Source organism: Arachis hypogaea, chromosome 5 (genome assembly GCF_003086295.3).
Source record: "Arachis hypogaea cultivar Tifrunner chromosome 5, arahy.Tifrunner.gnm2.J5K5, whole genome shotgun sequence".
NCBI lineage: Eukaryota > Viridiplantae > Streptophyta > Magnoliopsida > Fabales > Fabaceae > Arachis > Arachis hypogaea.
Window position 1 is genome coordinate 46,611,509 of NC_092040.1, and position 7,288 is coordinate 46,618,796.

A 7,288-nucleotide genomic window follows, 5' to 3' on the forward strand; every position below is an offset into this window, starting at 1 on the left:
AAAAATTGGATTTTTTGACATAGATATTAATATGGGACATGATACCCCAACATTTTCTGCTAATTTAGATTCACCAAGTGCTCCTTATAGTCATCCAAATCAATTAGGTGGGACTTCAACGTCAAGAGGAACAAAGCGTAAGTCTCCTATGAATGATTTTTTAGAGGCACAATATGAGAAAGTTGCTTTGGGAATTACTACCATAGTCAATACTGTGAAAGAGGGTAGTTATCTGTCTAGCAAGCTACATGACGTGGCACAGAGGCAGGTTGAATCAGTTGAGAAACAAGCTTCTATGGCTGAGAGGCTAGTTTTGGTGGCCGAAAAACAAGTCTTATTAATTGAAAGGCAAGTTGTAATTATTGAAAAGGGTTGGCTATTATGCAACAAAGTAGGCCCCGCCTTTACAGCGAATCAGATCTATGGGATATGTTGACTGAATTAGGTCTAATAGGTTCATTTCGGATGCAATGTTATTAGTTTTTATGTGAAAATGAACAGAAAAAGCACCAAATTTTTGGGATCCCACATGAAATGCGATTAGATGCTCTTTTTCATTTCATGAGGGTTGCTGGTGTTCGCTTAGAAGATATGGTACTTTCAGAAAATATTCACCATTACAGGTTTAACTTTTATACGCACTTAATTTCTGGTTAATTTGAGGTTATTGCTTTTAATAATTGATTATGTGTTTTTTATTGTTGTATAGTATGGCTATATCTTCATGTATTTGAAGAAGATGTCATTTTGTTTTATTTATGTTAACACATACTTGGAAATCACTTCATGTATATATACTTTGAGATTGATTGGTTGTTTGAATAGAAAGATATTGATAAAATAGATTATCATGATCAACTCTGATCTTTGTGTTAATTTGTCTTTATTGTATATGCTCGTGCAGGAATCATAATGCTTGAAAATGTCTGCGACCAATGAGTACACTGCTTAGGACAAGTAGAAATTGATCATGTATTAGTATATTTAACTCGAAAAAACTTTATTTTTTTGAAGTAGATGGGTATAGATGGCTCAAGCTATGTAGAATTGATTTTTTGGAAGTAGGCGTATGCTGATGACTTTGACCATGAAGAATTATCCTTTTGAAAAGTGTTGTGTGGTGATAAAATAGTACTCTTTTTGAGTCCTGGTCATTGTTACTTTTTTGGCGTTTTGTTATATGCTTATAAAAATTGTATATGATTTTTTGTCGCACGTGGTAAGAAAGAAATGTTAGCCACATTTGATAATATTTTATTTTGTAAATACAATTTAGTGGAACTTTTTTTAAATATGATTAAAGAGATTAATGATGTAAAGTATGAGTAGTTTTTATTATTCTTTTAAGAAATTATTTATTTGTATATATTTAAAAAGAATGATATATATTTTTATTTATAACATTAAAAGACAACAGAAAAGGATAAATTCAAAAAATATTATTGTTAATAAAGATAACACGTTAACATTTTGAAATGTAATTGGAATTACTTTTTTATTAGAAAAATAATTTAAAAATACATTGGTATAATATAATTTATATATAATGTAGGAAAGAGTATTAAGGTAATTTCACTTGGTTATGATTTTCTCTCTTCTTACTTTTTCTTTCATTCAAACAAAAGAAAAATTTCTTCCTATTTTCTTTCCATCTATTTTCTCTTAATCCAAATAACATATAAAAAACTTTTCCTTTCATTTTCTTTCCTTCCATTTTCTTTCCTTCTATTTTCTTTCCTCTCATTCTCCATCTTCCATCTAAACAAAGTGTAAGGGTCAGCCGATGTGTTGAGATATTTTTGCACAACAAAGAGACAATGCCTGGGTTAGCTACCGAATATGTCGAGTTAGCTGTATAACCGACAAATGAGCTCATTAGCCATAGGACAGGCATGCATCATGTGCATTTATGTGATTTGCTTGAGTATGCTTTGTTTTGACTTGCCTAAATGCTTATATGCTTAACTTCTATTTGCTCTAACTACCATATATATATCTCTATTTATGTTTTCTTTGTCTAAATTGCATGTGTGTGTAACTGAGAGACTCCTCGTATAGTAGAGGAATAACGAGGATAGATCTACCAGAGTTTGGAGGATTGTAGGAGAGTGAGATTGGTCGGAGGAGAGTGAGATTGGTTGTAGGAAAGTGAGAATGATATGTTAAGTCATATTTGGATTAGAACCTAAGTATCCTAGATAGTTTACTGGTTTAAATTATAGCTCTAAGTTTTGAATCTGAGTGTCGGAATTCTAGGATTGCCTCTGATTTTTCTGGGACCTTCTATATTATTTATATGGGCACCATTACCATGCTGAGAACCCCTTGTTCTCACCCCATACATATGTTGTTGTTTTTAGATGCAGGACTTGAGGTAGCGCAGTGAGCATTCTAGAGACCTTCTGGAAGCGAAGAGCTATATTTTGGGTTTAGCATTATGTTATGCTTGTATATATTTACATAGTTGTTCTCCACTCCTTGTATTTTGTACTTTTTTCCTCCTAGAGGTTGATTTGGAGAAACAGGTATTTATTTTTATAGTTTAGAATTGTATTTTGGATTATATATATATATATATATATATATATATATATATATATATATATATATATATATATATACAATGGCCGGCCCTAGCTTCGCAGGTTGAGTCGAAACTTGTTGTTTGTATTTTGGAATTCCAATCAATATGTATATGTCTTAAAACTTCCTTTTGAACTGGCTTATCCATTGATAGCCATAAACTTGATAGCTACGATTTTAGGAAATTGCACAATCGGCAAAAATTCCTTCCGGCAAGTGCACCGGTTATCGTCAAGTAAAAACTCACAATAGAGTGAGGTCGAATCCCACAAGGATTGGTTGAGTGAGCAATTCGGATTAGAAGTGTGTTCTAGTTGAGCGGAATCAAGATTTAGATGAGAAGTGCGGAATCTTAAATTGCATGAATTAAAGAGCGAGAAGCTAAATTGCTGAAATTAAAAGGGGATGGGGGTGATTGCATGAATTTAATTACAGAATGTAAAGAGAAAGTGTAGATCAGAAATAGGGAATTCATTGGGTTTCAGGAGATATTGAGATCTCCGAATCAACACATTTTTATCCCTTCCTCAACCAATGCATTCATTGAATTTTGCTTGGCAATCTTCTATGATTGGATCCCAATCCCTTGGCTCACCAATTCTCTCTAAAAACAAACAGATTCCCAATCCCTTGGTTTAAATGTTCATAAGAAGAGATGATGCTCGATCTCTGATTATACCACACAGTTTCATGAACCACAATTTGGTAGGATTACATGTCACAATATCCATCCAAACCCCAATCCAATTCACTGTGAGAAAACTTCTCTAGCATGAATCCTCCATTCCTTTCCCAAGGTTCCGAAGGATTCCAATTATGGATAGTTTCTTTCCCAAGACAACTAACCAATAGAATTAGATCGAGAAGCTTTCTAACAAAATTCAAGAGAAAAGATTGAAGAAGAAGATAAAAACTATTATTGATTCATTGAATTACAATAGAGCTCCCTAACCCAATGAAAGGGGTTTAGTGAGTCATAGCTCTGAATTCAATTACAAAAGTATGAAAACTAGCAAAAATGAAAAAGTTTCCCCAAAAGTAAAAGTAAAAGTCAGTCCCTCCAACTTAAATTCTATCCTATTTATACACTTTCTAAATTGAGCTTCTGTTGTGTTTCTTGGGCTTTGAGGCCTTTCCCTGATTTCCTTTTGCTTTGGGTTTATGATCCATAATCCTGATGAGGCTTACTGATCCAATTCTGTAACATTCATTGAGCCAACTTAGTGATAATCAAGTAATGACACATGACTCAACAAATTGAAATTCCAGACTCATCAATTCTTCAGGCCCAATCCCATAAACCATGATATTCAATTGGGTTTCATACCAGAGTATGTTTAAGTCAATCTTTGTGCTCAAATACTAACTTAAACTGCAATATCTTTGGCCCAGAAACCCTTTCACAAAGTGGCGTTTAAGTTGCAGTTTAAGCTTAAACTGCAACTTAAACGTTGGACACTCCTGGAGGTGATATAATTCAAGCACGTTTAAGCTTCAGTTTAAGGTTAAACTGAAGCTTAAACGTGGAAATGGAAGAAGGCAATCCTGGAGGGTGGAATTGTCGAACACGTTTAAGCTTCAGTTTAAGGTTAAACTGAAGCTTAAACGTGGAAATGAAGATTGCAACCCTGGAGGAGAAATTGGGTCGAACACGTTTAAGCTCCAGTTTAAGGTTAAACTGGAGCTTAAACGTGGAATGCTTCCTGGAGGGTGAAATGTCGAACACGTTTAAGCTCCAGTTTAACCTTAAACTGGAGCTTAAACGTGGAAATGGTTCCCTGGAGGAAAATTCTGGTCGAACACGTTTAAGCTCCAGTTTAAGGTTAAACTGGAGCTTAAACGTGGAAATGCTCCTTGGTGCAATTCTCATTCTGGCGTTTAACTTCCAGTTTAAGGTTAAACTGGAGGTTAAACGCCAGTTTCAGCATTCCTCAGCTTTCATGATTTTGGCGTTTAAGCTCCAGTTTAAGCTTAAACTTGCTTAAACTGGAGCTTAAACTGGAGCTTAAACTTGCTTAAACTTGCTTAAACTGGAGCTTAAACTCCACATGTGATATTCAAGCTTCCTTTATTGATTTTGTTGCTTCCTTGCCTAACCTCTTCTTCCCTGAAATCATCCAAACAACTGCATCAAAGTCTTGCAAAATTTCATGAGAAATCTTCCATTCATAGCATTCAAGTAATATAACTAAAAACTCATGAAATTTGCATCAAAATCATACTGTTTGGATGGTTCATTTCTTTGTTATTCATTTAACCATTCTTGGTTACTTTAAGCTCAAGAAAATGCATAAAACAACTAAAACTGACAGAAAAATGCTAGTGAAACTAGCCTAAGATGCCTTGGCATCATCCATCTATGCATAACTTTCATGAGTGATGTGATTTATGTTCCGTTTTTATTCTTTCAAGGCTCCTAGTTACAACTTCTTTTAATTATATTTCATTAGTACTTTTATTTTTAGAGGTCGTAGCACCTCGCTACCTCTAATTTATATCCTAGTCATAAAGTTCGATGTGGTAAGATATTAAAAAAATACTTTTAAAATTAAAGTTGTATTTTTCAATGTGTGTATATATATTTATGAGATATGTGAAATGCCTAAAAAATTTAGAGAAAAGGACAAATAGGTCCCTGACCTTTTACCCCGCAGACATTTTCGTCCCTGACCATTTGAAAATACTTTTAAATCCCTGACCTTCACAAAACTTGGACGGATGAGTCCCTCTGTCCAAATGCCTCCGTCAGACCCAACGGAAAAGTCTGACGTGGCTCCCTCTCTGATGACCTGGCGTGACGGGTTGACACGTGGACTAATGACTGGAAGGGTACTTTCAAAAATTGGACAAATAAGTCCGTGAACCTAAAAACTATGTTGTTTTGCATTTGGCCCCTTACAAACACTCCCATCCCTTAAGTTGTATACAATACCCATTACACCCATACCACCCTTACTGAATTACATTAAACCCTAAGAATACGAACGATCACCATACTTTATTTCTCCCTCCAAGAAAATCACTACCCAGGCTGAAATGGTTGCAGTGTTCAGTGGCTTTCAAAGAGAGAGAACCCTCCATTATTGTCTGAGTTGCTGTCTTCGTCACCGAAGATAAGAATTTCTTATGTTGCTTAGTCAGTGGATTGTCAGGTTCAATGCTTATGCAACTATGAACTGTGTTGTGAAAGGACTGATCGTGCATGTTAATAGTGTTGTCAAAAAAGTATTGGGATTTTTCCTTTGACATTGATTAATTGTTAGGGCAAAGAAAGCTTCTTGGGTGATTTTCATTTCTATCTGTTGAAGGACATTGCTTTTTAATATGTGAAAATAGTACTTTTTATTATTGTTTTTTGTTTCTGTTTTTTATTCTCCAGATGGTTGATGTGTTTGTGGTGCCTGTTTTCCATCATGGAGGTAATTTTGTGAGAGAAAGTAATGGTTCTCTGGTTTATAAAAATGGGAAGTTAGAGAAATTTTCCAAAATGGACCTAAATTTTGTGAATTTTGGAGACTTGATCACATTGTTTAAGGGCTTGGGGTACCAATCATACAAGACAGTTTATTAGTATGATCCAAAGAGCGCTGATATTAAGTCTGGGCTGCATATTTTGACAGAGGATGCAGAGATCAATGCAATGCGAGAGAACAAAATGAAGAATATAGAAATGGACGAGCTTTACCTATACTTTGACCACCCTGTTGATGAACCTGAGATTGTGGAGGATGCTGGAAACCAAAGTAACAGTCCTATCACAGAAGAGGTTTTGGTGGATCTTCAGAGTTTGTCATCTGATGATAGGTACGAGAGTACGGAGGATGAGTCCTACAAACCTCCACCACCCAGTGCAGATGACAATGGTAGCAAAAGGCAGAGAGTAATGAAGGGAAAGAAAAAAGCTGTGTCTCCAAAGAAGCCAGCTACAAAGAAGACAGGTGCTAAAAGAAACAGGAAGACGTGGAAGAAGAATGGACAAAGTAGTGGACTAGGTGCATCTAATGTTACTAGAAGGTAGCAGGCCAAGACTGGGCCAAATCAGCAGCATGCTAGAACTAATGTTTGGCCTAATCCTAATGTGCAACCCAACAGAGACCCACAACCCAACAGAGACCAAAATGTTAGGTTCTATGTGAGTAAAGTCCAAGATAATGATAATGACCCGGTATATGTGGTGCACGAAATTGTTATCATCAACAATGGCGCCAAAAAACTTGTTAGCGCTCTCAAACATGAATCACACTTTGTCACAACTTCGCACAACTAACCAGCAAGTGCACTGGGTCGTCCAAGTAATACCTTACATGAGTAAGGGTCGATCCCACGGAGATTGTTGGTATGAAGCAAGCTATGGTCATCTTGTAAATCTCAGTTAGGCGGATTCAAATGGTTATAATGGTTTTCGAAAATAATAATAAATAAAACATAAAATAAAGATAGAGATACTTATGTAAATCATTGATGGAAATTTCAGATAAGTGTATGGAGATGCTTTGTCCCTGTTGAATTTCTGCTTTCCTACTGCTTTCATCCAATCCTTCATACTCATTTCCATGGCAAGTTGTATGTAAGGCATCACCGTTGTCAATGGCTACATCCCATCCTCTCAGTGAAAATGGTCCAAATGCTCTTGTCACAGCACGGCAAATCATCTGCTGGTTCTCGATCATCTCGAAATAGAATCCATTGATTCTTTTGCGTCTGT